At 44.4% G+C, this 16,679-nt stretch overlaps 1 protein-coding gene across 1 annotated transcript in view; it reads left to right on the plus strand.

Annotated features, from left to right (window-relative positions):
* The first annotated feature begins 616 nt into the window (after window positions 1–616).
* ITCH (itchy E3 ubiquitin protein ligase) overlaps window positions 617–16,679 on the plus strand; it is an 86,833-nt gene continuing 70,770 nt past the window's right edge. The window contains exon 1 of the mRNA XM_089680993.1: window positions 617–800. The gene's annotated coding sequence lies outside the window, so the exon portion shown is untranslated. The remainder of the gene's footprint in view (window positions 801–16,679) is intronic.

Consider the following 16,679-nt stretch of genomic DNA (forward strand, 5'->3'; position numbering starts at 1 on the left):
ATGTCACACGTTACTTTTTGATTAAGCACAGGATCAATCAAAGTTGGAGTTTCATTTATGTATATTTATTTTAATGCTATTATGATGAAGTTTGATTTTTTAATTTTTTTTTACTGGACATGTTTTTAGCAAAAAGTCAAAAATATTGTTTTTGCAAAATTGTTGGAATTTTTTTTTATAGTGCAAAAAATTATAAACGCACAGGCAATCAAATACCACCGAAAGCTGAATTTGTGGGAAAAGGACGTAAATGTAATTTGGGTGCAGTGTTGCATGACCGCGCAGTTGTCAGTTAAAATAATGCTGCGCTGTAACGCAAAAAATGGCCTGGTCAGGAAGGGGAGTAAATTCTCAGGAGGGAAAGTGGTTAATGTTCTTTTTTCCCCTGCAGTTGGGTCCCTGTGATAGAAGGAAAAGCTGAGCATTCAGCAATAACCACAACCACCAGGAGGTCTAATTCCCTCCCACTCTATCCATAGCGATCAAATCAGTTTTTTATTTACAGACTAAACTTTATTGACATCCAAGTAAAGCCCTCTACTTCCGCGTGTGACGCTAGTCCACAACGCGCAGGCGCCAGGATTTCCTGCCTTCACCCAAAACTTTATTGCTCCCGTACACCCTTCCCTGTGTCGTCGTGTACGCATGCGCTGTGTACAACCCTCTTTTTGGCTGTCGTTTCCTCCTCACACCGGGCGCTGCCATCTTCACCGGGGCGGAAGAGTCGGAGAGAGCGAGGTGTTGGCTTGACGTCGCCTGCGGGCCCCGGCCGAGCCGTGTCGGGCTGTTCCCAGACTCGGGTAAGGCGGCCCCGGCCTCTGGAGTGTCCTGTTGTTATGGTGAACTCTGTGTTACCTTGTAGCCATGTCTGTGTATGGGGGGCTCTGCCTGCCTGGCTTCCTGTCAGCCTTGTCACCGGCCCCGGGACTTTCCCAGAGCTCGTACAGCCCTGTCCCTGGAAATGGCCCCCTTGGCTTGGCATGTCTGTGTACAGGAAATGTTTTCTGTGTTCTGTCCTCTTAGTATTGAGCAGAGTGGGGGAGGGGTAGACCCTCTGTCAGGTTTTGGTTGCTGTGTGTGTCCCCGATGGGAAGATTCACCCCTCTGTGTGCCCTGGTGACCACCAAGACACAAAGTTGGGAGGAATCCAAAGCCATTTTGAGTTGACATCAGAGAGAGGGAAATCCTCCAACACATCACTCTCAACTAGAAATTCTGTTCACTTTGGATAGATTCCCTCTCATTTCCTGTTCTTCAGGACAGCTAGTGAACGGAAATCAACGCCAGCGGGGCAAGAAATGAAGGGAAGTGAAACCTCCCTGGGGGGAGAGAAATCTTCCCAGTGGGACAGAAAGGAGAGAGAATGGAAATCTCCCCAGCAGGAAGGTGAAGGAAATCTCCCCAGTGGGACAGGAAGCCAAGGGAAATCTTGCCAGGGGGACAGGAAGAGAAATCTCCCCAGCGGGATGGGAAGGGAAATCTCCCCAGGGGGACAGGAAGGGAAATTTTCCCCAGCAGGAAGGGGAGGAAAATCTCCCCAGGGGGACGGGAAGGGGAATCTCCCCAGGGGGACGGGAAGGGGAATCTCCCCAGGGGGACGGGAAGGGGAATCTCCCCAGGGGGACGGGGAGGGGAATCTCCCCAGGGGGACGGGGAGGGGAATCTCCCCAGCGGGAAGGGGAGGGGGAATCTCCCCAGCGGGAAGGGGAGGGGGAACCTCCCCAGCGGGAAGGGGGAACCTCCCCAGCGGGAAGGGGAGGGGGAACCTCCCCAGCGGGAAGGGGAGGGGGAACCTCCCCAGCGGGAAGGGGAGGGGGAACCTCCCCAGCGGGAAGGGGAGGGGAAATCTCCCCAGCGGGAAGGGGAGGGGAAATCTCCCCAGCGGGAAGGGGAGGGGAAATCTCCCCAGGGGGAAGGGGAGGGGAAATCTCCCCAGCGGGAAGGGGAGGGAAATTTCCCCAGTGGGACTAGAAGCCAAGAGAAGGGAAATCTGCCCAGGGGGACAGGAAAAAGGACATTTTCTCAATATAATTTTACAGGAAGTAAATGGAAATCTCCCCAGCAGGACAGGAAAAGCATGGAAATCTCTCCAGCGTGTCAGGAAGTGAATGGATATCTCAGTGGGGCAAGGAAGTGAAGGGAAATCTCCCCAGCGGGACAAGGAAGGAAATTGTTTTTAACACTCCGCTGCCTCATCCAAAACGAAAAAAATTCCTATTATAGGGTGACATCTAGTTCCCATTTGGAAGGAAGTGACATTGTGAAAACAATGTTCTATTAAACTAAAATATGAAGGTTCAGGTATAACTTGCAGTACCGCTCTAAGCTGAGATAAAGATCTCCCTGCTGATTGCAGTGAAGGGAGCAGGCGCCTATGCATCATTCAGGGGTGCAGAAGCATCATCAGAGAGTGAAACATGTCAGGAGGCATTGGCTGGAGCTGCACTGACTGAGGCGACACTCATCTACACATTCATGCATTGGGTCAGTGAGCAGTGCTCCTTCCCTTCTCTGAAAATGTGAAGATTGTTTATGATACACAGCACTTTAGAAAACTAAATATCATCTAGTTAACCACTTCTGAACCAGCGATGTGCCTGTATGTCGCTGGACTTTCAGTGGTTATAACAGAGTAATTCTTGCAGCTACAGGCATCACTCCGGTACCATTTTTAGAGCCACGACCAGCTCTCTTGTATAACCAATCGGAGTGGCTAACTATCCAATCAAGTGCTTGTACAAGCAGCAGGAGGAAAAGCGTACATAAATTAAATTTGTCATTTTGTTTCCCACAAATTGAGCTTTCTTTCGGTGATATTTGATGACCTCTGTGTGTGTTTTTTGTTTTTTTGTTTTTTTATCGCTATAAATAAAAAGTTGACAATTTTTTGAAAAAAACTATTTTTGACTTTTTGCTATAAAACATATCCAATAAAAAATTTTTTAAAACTCTTAATTTCTTCATAAATTTAGGCCAAAATGTATTCTTCTACATGTGTTTGCTAGAAAAAAAAAATTCCCAATAAGTGTATGTTAATTGGTTTGCGTGAAAGTTATAGCGTCTACAAATGGCGGTATATATAGTGGCATTTTAATTTTGTTTATACTAGTAATGGCGGCGGTTAGCGACTTATAGCGGCTCTGTGGAGAGAGATACAAAGCAGCATGTCCATGCTGACAGGAGAGAGATGTGTGTTGTTTACACACAGATCTCTCCCCTCTTGTCACTATTGACGGATCACCAAGTCCCGCCTGGACTAGATCTGGTGGTGTTTGTACAATCAGATTGTATAGTAGGTGGCCATCTTAATGTCACAATAAAAATTTGCTTTAGACCTATCATAAACTACACTATATTGGCAAAAGTATTGGGACACCCCTCCAAATCATTGGATGCAGGTTTTCCAATTGCCTCCATGGCCACGTGTATAAAATCAAGCACCTAGGCATGCAGACTGCTTCTACAAACATTTGTGAAAGAATGGGTCGCTCTCAGGAGCTCAGTGAATTCAAGCGTGGTCCCGTGATAGGTTGTGACCTGTGCAATAAGTCCATCCATGAAGTGGTAGGTCATGTAAAATGACAGAGCAGGGTCAGCGCATGCTGAAGCACACAGTGCACAGAGTCAATAGCTAAAGACCTCCAAACTTCATGTGGCCTTCAGATTAGTACAACAGTGCGTAGAGAGCTTCATGGAATGGGTTTCCATGGCCGAGTAGCTGCATCCAAGCCTTGCATCACCAATTGCAATGCAAAGCGTCGGATGCAGAGGTGTAAAGCACACCGCCACTGGACTCTGGAGCAGTGGAATCGTGTTCTTTGGAGTGACGAGTCACGCTTCTCTGTCTGGCATTCCAATGGACGTGTCTGGGTTTGGCAGTTGCCTGGAGATCGGTACTTGCCTGACTGCATTGTGCCAAGTGTAAAGTTTGGTGGAGGAGGGATTACAAAGGCAGAGCGAGGTCCATAAAGACATGGATGAGCGAGTTTGGGGTGGAGGAACTTGACTGGCTGCACAGAGTCTTGACCTCAACCCGATTGCCAAGTGTAAAGTTTGGTGGAGGGGGGATTATGGTGTGGGGTTGTTTTTCAGGGGTTGGGCTTGGCCCCCTAGTTCCAGTGAAGGGAACTCTTAAGGCGTCAGCATACCAAGACATTTTGGACAATTTCATGCTCCCAACTTTGTGGGAACAGTTTGGGGATGGCCCTTTCCTGCTTCAGCATGACTGCGCACCAGTGCACAAAGCAAGATCCATAAAGACATGGAGGAGCCAGTTTGGGGTGGAGGAACTTGACTGGCCTGCACAGAGTCCTGACCTCAACCAGATAGAACACCTTTGGGATGAATTAGAGCGGAGACTGTGAGCCAGGCCTTCTCGTCTGACATCAGTCCCTGACCTCACAAATGTGCTTCTGGAAGAATGGTCCAACCTTCCCATAGACACCCTCCTAAACCTTGTGGACGGCCTTCCCAGAAGAGTTGAAGCTGTTATAGCTGCAAAGGGCGGGGCCAACTCAATATTGAACCCTACGGACTAAGACTGGGATGCCATTAAAGGTCATGTGCGTGGAAAGGCAGGCCGACCAATACTTCTGGCAATATAGTGCAAGGGCCTTCCAAGGGGGCAACTGTGAGGCCTCAACTATGTCTGTAGTGTCTCGATGTGCCAGGAAGTGGGATTGAAGTAAATGTAAGTAAAAGAATATTAGCATTTTTGGGGTTTTTTTTTAAAGTGTATTTTGAACCAAAACCTTATTTTCAAGTTTGGATGCAGTGGGAAAGGGTTCGGACCATGTCAGGTTGTTAGTGTTCTCGGTGTCCCTGCTTAGGAAATTAAATCACTCTGGATCTCCCTTTGACCATTGTTACAAGAACAGAAGGTGAAGCTGGGTAGGAGAAAGGGTTAAAACCCCTGATAGTTTTTTCCTTCGTATATTTGTCCTTTTCCGGAGAATTTTCTTCACTTCCTGTCAAGCAGTTTCTGTAAACCTTAACAAAGGGAAATGTTGCTTTAAGCAGTACGTGAGCTAAATATAATTTATTTTCCCGGATGATTTATTCCCTATGTGATTGCCATGTATCTGCTTTCTTGGCTTCATCCCCAGCCAGAAACCCCCTTTTCCAAAAATCACATTTATCTGGGTCACAGCACCCCTGCCCAGTCAAAGTATGCAAACAAGACATGTCTCTACAACAGCACCAGTGATACTATGTCTCTGCCACCATAGCAACATAAAAATGATTGGGTCTTGGGGTGGTGATGTGCTGTACATGTAGTAACAGTTTCAGAAAATTGTGTAATGTTGACTGCAACCAGTATCATTGGGTTATTGATTTCAGAGGTTGTCTTTTTAAATGATTGATCATTTGCAGTTTAAGATGAATTCCGTTTTTGTTTTTTTCCTGCTTTGCTTACTGCCATTTAGTCTGTATTGTTAAAGTAGAATTCCAGATCATATATCTGTATACTTGCATTTTCAGTCTGCTCCAGTCAGGTGATCTGAAGCTCCATCTCCCCTGTGTCAGTCAGCTGCAGGGGAGAGGCGTGCTTGAGACCTGGGAGCCTATGGGTGATGTCACAGCTCCCAGAATTCCCAGCCGTGGTGGAACTCGCCCTCCTCTCCCCTTCAGCCACCACTTACTGGCAAAGGGGATCACATGACCCAGCAGACTGAAAAAAGGTAAGTGTACAGATCTTTTTTTTTTACACAGGTTAGGTAGCAGAAGGGGGGGGGGAGGACATTTTAAACATAGTATTAGGCTGGAGATCAACTTTTTTTTTTTTTTTTTTTTTTTTTTTTTTCTTTTTTTGTGTGTGTGTTTGACACAGCTGTTTCCTTGCTTGGGACAATCTGTTGCTTTTTTCAGCTTTCCTTGTATGTTTTCCTGTTATTGTTATAAATAAATATATATGAAAGTTCAACAAGCCTGCTAGCCTACATGTATACACAGAAGCTAGTTCCTTACTGTACCTCAGTGTTTCTCAGCCTTTTTTCAGCCAATGCACTCTTTAAAATTATGGACAGTCCCGAGGCACCCTTTAAAATTATGGACAGTCCCGAGGCACCTTTTCAAATTATGGACAGTCTTGAGGCACCCCGTTCTAAAATGGGGTGCCTCTAGACTGTCCATAATTTTAAAAGGGCACCACATTCTAAAATGTTAAAAACTATTCTAATAGTTTTATATAATGCAGCAACATCCACACATGTAGGACACTCAACATTGGAGGGGATTTATTCTTCCAAAGCAAATACACTTTTGCACACTGGTACTGACTAGTATTCCAATGTTTCTCTTCTCCTTCGGTTTTTCTCGATCACTGGGCTATTGTGAGCCCAGCACTGATGGTCAAACTAGGATGCTGTGCAGGCAGCTGACATCCTCCTTATCAACTGGTGATGTCATTGGTTGTCAGGAAGCAGGCAGCTAGGTGGTAATGGTGCTCAATGAAAACTTGTGGCTTTGTGTAACTAGAAGGCAGACTTGTTCCACCCGCTGGTTTGTATACAAGTTTTAGGCAAATTTTAGACATTTTGCCAAGGCACCTCTGAAGAAACCTCAAGGCACCCTGGTTGAGAAAGGCTGCTCTACCTTACTAAAAGAGGTTCAGTGATGTTAATCTGGTTCACATCCAAGTACAGATTTACCACTGTCATTTATTTATGGAATCTGGATCCAAAAATTTGGAGCTGTTGTCCCAACTTTTCGGGTTCTTTTGTTTTATTTGGAAGATGAAGTGAAGCCTTTTCTCCAGTTATTTTTATTTTCTTTGGTTTTATAAATTGCTCTTACCTATAGAGCTGTATCGGATGTCATGGTAAAATTGTATGGCAATCTGACATGAAGGCGGTGCTCACATGGGCTGAACAAGAGAAGTCTAGATTCCTCTATCTATGCTAAAGAGCATGGATAGAGGAATCTCTTTTGCTGGCTATTGTATTCAGACAGCCACAGCACCCATTGGTGTCTGAATACCTGTGACTGCATCTAAAATGATGCAGTCACTGGTTGGTGTCCAGTATTCCACCTGGCTACTGCAATTTTCAAATGAAGTTTGAGTCAGGTGTTGTCTAAAGGGCCACCCACAGCTCAAGCTGTGTACACATGCTCAGTTTTTTTTTTTGTTTTTTTCAATCAATCCAGTGGGCTGAGTAAAAAAAAAAAAAAATGACAGATCGCTGAAACATCACTTGTGTTGGTGCAGAAATCTCCCACATGTCTTTGTATTTTACCCAACAACCCAAACCCCCCGCTTAGCCGCTGATCAAATTAAGATTTGCCAATATCCTGTTTGAAGAAAGTCATTCATTGGCTGCTTTCTATAGGGGCAGACATGCTGTGTGTGTCCATAGACACAAATCGTGCAGCTCAGCCACCTACTCCCTCCTAACTGGATTTGATTTACAGCAGTAGGAGCCAATGGCTCCAGCTGCTATCAGCAAAACCTTTGAGACCATGAAAAGGGGAGAGAAGACTTGCAGCTTGGACACAGTGCTAAATGATAAATGACTCTGGTAAGTATTGTGGAAGGGGAGGGGGGGGGGAACAGACTGCAAGGTTTTTAATGCAGACAATGCATTAGGCAACAAACCTTTGGTGTTTACATCCACATTAAAACTGTTTCTCCTCTGCCTTAATATGAGTGATTAACCATTGCAGTGAGAGTGCAGCCCCACTACAAGGAAGAGCAAGGTGGGCACAAGCGGTAAATTGTGCTAGTAGCCAGCTTGTGAAGATCTGTAATCTGTGTATTAGTCCTCCCTGACACTTGAGTCGTATTTAGAAAGCACTGCCAGTAGGAACTATAGAAGGGCTTCTTTTTATTTATTTGTAGGCAGTTCATGATCAAATAATTGTTTAGGTATTTCTAAAGCAATTTTTTTATGTCATACAAAAATGTTGAATTTGGCCCCAAATCGCAGTGTTTGTGTTGTACGTCTTCTGTTCAGCAGGCTCAAGCCTGTTTGAGATGGGACAGAACGCCTCTCCCTGTCTGGGGCGTGATCAGGTGTGCTTACATCATGAAAGCAGTCAGCAAAGTTTCACTCCTGTCATGTCGCTAGCAATTACCACCGGCTTTGTGAGAAGAGAGAATCGGGCTATCCCTGAGCACCTTATGAGGATGAAACAATAAGGTTGTGAAATTTTTCTTTTTTTTAACCCTCATACTTTATAAAATGTTTTCCAAATGCATCTTAATGATTGGACAAATTAAAGTGCCTGTAAAAGTCTTTGATGTTGAGGTGTGTTGCCGTCATTTTCGTTTCCTTAACTCTTCTTTCTCTAATCAGTATTGCATATATAAAGTTGCTGAACTTCTTTTTTTTTTTCTTTTTTTTTTCTTTTTTTTAAGTATACTTCTGTTTGTTAAAAGTCTGTCCTTAGAAGTAAAAGGCAAGCTTAACCCCTTCACGCCTAAAGGAAAAACAAATCTAAATGCCTAAGCACAATATTGCAACGTTGACATGTGTTAGTAAAACTGTATATATCATCACAGCTACTTTGTACATCCAGGTGGATTATACCTTGGTTTTTTTTTAAGGACAAATTGGGCTTTCATTTGGTGGTAAATGGTAATGAATGTCTCCTGATTATTTTTTTTTATTATTATTGGAAAACTGGCACAAAATAGTAAAAAAAAATAATCCTTTTTTTTTTTTTTATTTAGCTGTGTGTTTATTGTTACTATCATAACCTATCACCAAAGAAGAACTCAAAATCAATTCTCCAGCTCTTGACAATCGTAGCGATACCATATATGTGTGTGTTATTTGTTGTTTGTACCCGTAGTACAGCCCAGAATCAATAGTGCACATTTTGTTTGTAGTTTGTTTTTTTTTTTCCCCCCCTAAAACACACTAACACAATTTTTTTTTTCTTCAAATCCTGACCTTTGACCCTGACCTTGACCCAAACACTTGCCCTGGAACTGAACTAGATCAAACCTTGATCTAGGTATTTTTTCTTTTCTTTTTTTTATTTATTTATTTTTACAAGCATTTTTTTTGCCTCTATGCCAAGAGTTGCAATGTATTTTTCTTCTCCATTCATAGAGAGAAAAAAAAAACAAGGGGGCCGGGCTGTACAGGGACTGATCACTGTGACAGACAGCCAGTCAGAGCCTATCACAGCAATCATGTGACCTGGAATTGGGAGTCCCGGGTCCCGATCGTTAGAACAGGATCCGGTGCTCTCAGTGACACCGCGGTCTTTGTGCGGCGCGCTCCCAGCAGAAAGACTGGTATGCAAATATGCCCAGTTCTGTGAGGCCACATATTTGTGGTGCGTTGGCATGAAGGGGTTAATGGTACCTGGAAATTCCTAGTGAAATCAACCTGGCAGCTGCTGTATTTAGTACAATTAAACCAGCCATACAAGGATAGAAATTCAAAAAAGTTCAGCAGGGACTGGGCAGTTTTCATTCCATGCATGGACTAGCTGGTTGTACACAAGTTGATCAATCTATCGAACGACTTATATACAGCCAGCCTGTCGGGTTTTTCCTGAAGAATCGGTGCCACCAGCTATAGCCATCAACACTGACCATTGTATTCTGCCAGCGGGGAAGGCTGTCAGAATGAAATACCACAGTGGGAAGGATTCCCCCCATCCACGTTGAATGTGTGGATGGGGGAATCGGTAAATTTTTCTTTCTTTTTTTTTTCGTTCAACCCATTGATTGAACAAAAAAAATAAATCGTGTATGGCCTGCCTTACACTTTAAAGGCTGTCGAGGCAAACGGCTAAATACACAGATTAAGCACTATATATGGGAGGTGTTTTACATGCCAAAGGATTTATATATCGGTCCATCCAGTCCTGACTTTTACACAAAGCAGTCCTCCATAGTAAAAGAGTGGACGTGTTCTTTCTCTTCTCTGGTTTCATTTTCACCTACAGGTCCCCTTACCCACCCTGTGACTGGAGAGTGCAGAGAATGGGCACACTGATGAGTTCATCTTTCTGTTGCTCTGCTGTCTCTTCTGTCAGCATGGTCCTTTTACTGCAGCAGCTTCCTTCCCTCTTTTTTGATCTGTGCTGTACGTTTGATTGCAAAAAGCCAATACAGAATGCTGCTGGAAGCAGTCTGTGCTATGGTTGCATTCAAACTAGACAATTAGCTGTGGCCAGTTTTTATGCAACCAGAAACACCGGTTCTGCACACAATATGTATGCAGCCAGGGCTGGTCATAGGCCCTAATCACATGTAACTGTTAACAGAGGCAACATTAACCATTGATTTATACAATGTATAAAAAAATGACAACATCTGTACGCATGTGGCTAGTTTTTCTGTGAGCAGATGGCTAACTAAGAGTCCTTACACAGCTGCCATAACAGACACAGGTTCACTCTTCTCTCCTTGCGCTCCCCAGCGTTTTAGAACATAAGTTTTCAATGTGGAAATCTCCGCTCTGAACAGAGTCTCTATATTGGTTAAAGGGATGCGATAGGTTTTGTTTAGGGTATTGGTACCAGACATCAGAGATATATATATATATATCTCCATCCCATATTCTGGGATTCTTGGGTATGAAGATTAAGGGCTCGTTCACACTTGACTGTTTTACCAACTCTTGTCAAACGCCCCCATAGCATTTGGCAAGTGTTGGTCCGGCGTTTGTGGAGCGTTTTGTAACGCTCGGCAAACGCCACATGCGCGGTTCAGCAGCGGTTGCTAGGTGTTTGCTGAGCGTTAAAAATGGCCCACAAACGCCTATAATGAAGTTTGGATGTTGTTACCGCTCCGCAAACACGTCACAATCGCACTGCAAACGCCGGGCGTTTGCGGAGCAGCACCATCGAATAGGAGGCTTCAACGCCTCCTGACTTGACCAGTGGCGTCCATTTTGCTGCTCCGCGACGCTATCGCTCTCGTTAGAACAGCACCATGTGCTGCAATGGGCAGAATTGTTCGAGGCGTTTGGGAAGCTGTAAAAACACTTCCCAAATGCCTTTCTGCAGCTTGAAAACAAGGCTTGTGTGAACTTAGCCTTACAATGGTAGTGCAGTATCGGACTTTGAGACCCCCCCTCCCTCATATTGGTAGCAGGTGAACAAGGCTGGGAAATCAGGTACAGAATCTTCACTGCCATGAAATTTCCTTTTGGTGTGTGTGCACTGGAAATGTCCACTAGAACTTGTAAGCGGTATGAACCCAAAGTTGGGGGTTTTAGAAGATGATGTTGTGTAGGACATTTATGAAAGTCCTTGGCTGCTTAACTCCTGAGAGGACCAGTCGTGGTGCTGGGACTTCAGTAAACTATCCTGGATGTATGATGGGAGAGGAGCACCTGTGTAGAAGTCTTTGTACATTGGCACTCCTCGCCCATCACACATTGAAGAAATAAGTGTCACTGGCTGCTTCAGTCAACTATCATCCATCCAATGCTAACATGTCACATTTTGTGTAAACTGGCCCTTCAGACAAACTTGGAATCAGCTAAATGTCTTTTTTCAGTCTAGAGCATGCAGCGACTGTTCTGCCCTGATATCTCTGCAATGTGATCGGCAGCTTGTCTCTGCAGCAGCACTCTCTGGTTTAAAATAGTTGTAATGTGATCCAGCGACCAACAGTCACGTCACCTGTTGGGGGTTGTTTTGCAATTATCTACGAAGATAGTGGATTGATTTTTGCAAGTGTACAATGTCATCGTAATCCACTATTTGTACCTGGCAAGGCAGGGTGTTCAGTCTAAAGGTGAATCTGTTGCATATTGGCAGATCGGCATTACAGCACATTATTGGAACAGCATGTTACAGGGACGCTTAGGAGTAGAGACATTCTAATGACCAGGATAAAGGAGTTTTATAAGCAAATCCTTTTTCATTTTGAAATGAGCATGGAAAGGTCACATCTCTTCACTTCCTGTTCAGTAGACAGAACAGGAAGTGTCAGTAGACATAACAGGAGAAATCTCTTCAAAGTAAGATCCCCTCTTAGACCATTATCTCAGGATCAGGTGTCCCTATTGAAAGTGTTCCTCTCTGTTCCAGCGACAGCTCAAATGTTTTGATTTCCAAGACTTTCAGTTCTAGTGACAGTGGTTAATCAGGACAAATGGAGAGAATGAATCTCCATAGCGGGGATACAGACGTCAATAAAAACTTGACAAGGGTTCTAACGTTACGATGTCACTTCCGGGTCCCCGATGTGAGATTGCAATACAATCTCTGGGAAAGAATATAATATGGTGCAATGTGCACCACGTTACATTCAGTGGAGCAGAAGGGACACATGCAGGGTCTTTTAGACCTTGGATGTCTCAAAGAGAACCTGTCACCAGAAATCATCACATCACCAATAAAAATATTGAGGCCCCCACATAAACACACGTACAAACGTAAAAGCACACGCTGGGGCGCCTACGCATGAAACCGTCGATTGTGATACTCATATTACATATTGCCGCGCACGCCAGGATGAGAGCGATAATTCTAGCACCAGACCACCTCCGTACACCATACTGGTGACCTAATAAGGAGCTTTAAAAGTGTTGACCTATAGAAAATCTAGGGTACTGAAGTTCATCGCCATTTCACGAGTGCGCACAAATTTAAGGTTTGACAAGTTGGATATATATTTACTTGATGCAACCTCATCTTTTTATATTTTACAAAAAAATAGGGTAATTTATTGCTTTTTTGTGCCCTAAAATTACCTTAATTAACATAAAAAAATTGGAACTATGATTGTTTTATTCTCTAGGGTCTCTGATTTCAGAAAATATATAATATTTGGGGGGTTTATGTAATCTTCAGGCCTAAAATGATTTTTTTAAACGTGTGCAAAAAACGCAAGAATGACTCTGGCAGTGATGGGGATAAAGTGGCATCGTACCGTCACTTCCGGGTCAGCACAAGAAGGGAAGGGGAGTGGACTTGTCCGCTCTTCTCCTTCCCTTCTAGCCGACGGTGAGCCAGGCCCACAGATGGGCAAGCGGAGCCCGGGAAACCTCACGGCGGGGCGTCGCGGAGAGACTGGTACTGTGTGAAAGCAGTTGGCGGCAGTGCTGCCGCCGATTGCTTCACCTGACAGGCGAGCCCGCTGCTTGCCCACAGCAGGGCTAAAGGAGGGAAAAAACTACCTGCCCAGTGCCCGGAACTACATGTCCCGGTCGTCAGGCGATAGGAATTCAACATCCCTGTGGTATTATATCATATATAACGCATGAACATATTCTTTATGCACTTTATGGATATTCTATATTGCACTTATTAGGTTGTGGTTTGCGTGGCACTATTATATATTACAATCTTAGAAGAAAACCTTTTAGAGTCTGCAAAAGACTTGAGACCGGAGGTTCACTTTCCAGCAGGACAACGACCCTAAACATACAGCCAGAGCTACATAGGAATGGTTTAAATCAGGGGTCCAAACTTTCTAAATAAAGGGCCAGTTTACGGTCCTTCAGACTTTACGAGGGCCTTACTGCGGCCAGTGGGAGTAGAAAATTCCTAACTTCAGTGAGAAAGAAATAATGCCCCATTGTTTGGTTTCAGTGGGGGGGGGGGGAATTCTACCCCATCATTTGATGTCATTGGACCCTATCGTTTGTGTCACTGGGAAGTCATTGGAAGGAGTTGTTCCCCCTTTATTGGTGTAAGTGGGGGGAATTATACACAACTGTTGGGGCACTTTTTTCATATACTAATACCAAGGGCCAGATAAAAGAAAGCAAAGGGCCATATCTGTCCCCTGGGCCACAGTTTGAAGACCCCTGGTTTAGATCAAAACATATTCATGTGTTAGAATGGCCCAGTCCAAAGTCCAGACCTAAATCCAATTGAGAATCTGTGGCAAGCTTTGAAAATTGCTTTTCACAGATGCTTTCCATCCAATCTGACAGAGCTTAAGCTATTTTGCAAAGAAGAACGGGCAGAAATATCCCTCTAGATGTGCAAAGCTGGTAGAGATCCCCCAAAAGACTTGCAGCTGTAATTGCAGCGAAAGGTGGCTCTACAAAGTATTGACTCCGGGGGGCTGAATACAAATGCACACCACACTTTTTTCAGATATTTATTTGTAAAAAAATTTGAAAACCATTTATCATTTTCCTTCCACTTCACAATTATGTTCCACTTTTTGTTGGTCTATCACATAAAATACATTTACGTTTTTGGTTGTAACATGACAATGTGGAAAATTTCAAGGCGTATGAATACTTTTTCCAGGCACTGTATAGTGTGTACGTATCTCAATCCCAAGCACAAAGTGTCATTTCTGTCGGCTGCTTTGTTCCCTTGCTATAACCATGAGTCACTTTTGACTAGTTTTCCTGATACCAAGAGAAAAAAAGGTAACAGTCACAGGCTGTGTGCTGGAGCTCCCTCCTCTTGACAACCTCAGCTCTATTCCTGTGTGCTGTGTAAAGTGGGTGTGTTCCTTCCCTCCAATTAGCTCTCCATGCTCCTCTCACTGAGCTCTGTAGTGTGTATTTCCAGAGCTCCACCCTCTGTTTTCTGAAAGCTCAGACAAGCTTTAAAAATTCTGGATTTGAATGGATATTAAGTAAAGAAGACTACTGATAAACGGGTACAATAAATGTAAAAGGATTTGTTTCATCTTTGTGTATCAACTGAGACCAGTCACCTCACTGGGTATATGTAAGGGTTTACAGCCACTTTTAATGAAGAGAATGCACTAAGGTGAAAAAACTTTTACCTTTCAGAACCGCTTTAAAGTTTGTCTGAAGGCTAATTTTTATTGCTTCCCAATGTAGCCTACCGTTCACTGCTTACTTTACTTCTTACCTCTTACACTCCATGATGGCTGTCTTCCTGGATTTGTAATGATTAACCACTTGCCTACAGGGCACTTATACCCCCTTCCTGCCCAGGCCAATTTTCAGCTTTCAGTGCTGTCGCACTTTGAATGACAGTTGCGCGGTCATGCAACATTGTACTCATATGAAATTTTTATAATTTTTTTTGAGACAGAGCTTTCTTTCTGGGGTTTATATTTTTTGCTAAACAAACCAAAAACAACTGAAAATGTTTGAAAAAAAAAGTTTTTCGTTATAAAATTTTGTAAATTAGTGATTTTTTTTCTCCTTCACTGATGTGCGCTAATGAGGCGGCACTGATGGGCACTGATTAGGAGGCACTGGTAGGTGGCATTGATGGGCATTGACAGGCATCACTGATGGGCACTGAAAGGCAGCATTCATATGTGGCACTGACTGGCATCACTGATATGTGGCATTGATGTGCACTGGTAGGCACTAATATGTGGCACTGGGCACTGGCAGATGGCATTGAAGTGGCATTGATGTGGCACTGGCAGGTGGCATTGATGTGGCACTGGCAGGTGGCATTGATGTGGCACTGGCAGGTGGCATTGATGGGGCACTGGCAGGTGGCATTGATGGGCACTGGCAGGTGGCATTGATGGGCACTGGCAGGTGGCATTGATGGGCACTGGCAGGTGGCATTGGGCATTGAAGTGGCATTGATGGGCACTGGCAGGTGGCATTGATGTGGCACTGGCAGGTGGCATTGATGGGGCACTGGCAGGTGGCATTGGGCATTGATGGGGCATTGATGGGGCACTGGCAGGTGGCATTGATGGGGCACTGGCAGGTGGCATTGATGGGGCTACACTGATCATCAGGGCACACTGATCATCAGTGCCCTGATGATCTGTGTACATGTCCCCTCTGAGTAATGCCGATTATTGTGTCTCCTCTCCTCACGAGCTGTCAGCGTGACAACTCATGAGGAGAGGAATGCCGATAACTGGCATTTCCATATTTACATGCGGTCAGCTGTGATTGGACACAGCTGATCAGATGACTGAGCCGACGTCATCGGCTCTTTCCTTTGATCTGTGATCCACTGTGTCCAAGAGACACAGCACACCACCGATCGCTGTGCGCCCCCGGGGGGCACACATGCGTGGTTAGAGTGTGAGGACGTCATATGACGTCCTCCCAGAACGAGAGAACCACCTTGCTCCCATCATTTCCTATGACGGGCGGGAGGCAGTTAAAGTGATTCTAAACCTTAATTTTTTTTTCTTTTAAATAACAAACATGCTATACATACCTGCTCTGTGTAATGGTTTTGCACAGAGCAGCCCTGATTCTCCTCTTCTGACCCCCCCCCCCCCATTCTGAGTACTCCCTTACTATTTGGGGGGGGGGTACTCGTGCAGGTTTGCTCCCAAGTCCCACTGCCTGCGTCCTTTGACACAGATGGCAGAGCTTTGCCCTGCCCCCGCTTTTTCATCATAGGATTTGATTGACAGCAGCAGAGGTGCACTTGTACTATTTTTCCCAATGCATGGCAGGTGTGAACGGGACAGATAGAAAAGAGTGTTGATTTTCTTGCGGTGCATTAATTTGTGTTGGATAATGTGGGTTAAATGGTTCAGGTGTAAAAGTGGCGTATTATACATTCTGTGTGTATGAGTCCTTCCTATGGAAGCCTAGGATATTGTCACTGTGTGAGCTGTCAATTGTGCTTGATACATGGGAAATGTGTTTGAAGATGATAACAATATTGGTGTTGACTGACTTGGCCATCTTGCTTCCAGAACTGAAAACACAGGAGTAATTCTGCACTTCCAGTTCTATGTACAGACCAATTTGCAAGCACAGGCCAAGTGTAACAAACAAACGAGCAGAATTAATCTTTTATTGCTCTGTCTGCTCTTAGGTAAAATTTGATTGGTT

The sequence above is a fragment of the Staurois parvus genome, unplaced genomic scaffold (assembly GCF_062004578.1).
Source record: "Staurois parvus isolate SC_StPar_1 unplaced genomic scaffold, SC_StPar_1.0 ptg000255l, whole genome shotgun sequence".
NCBI lineage: Eukaryota > Metazoa > Chordata > Amphibia > Anura > Ranidae > Staurois > Staurois parvus.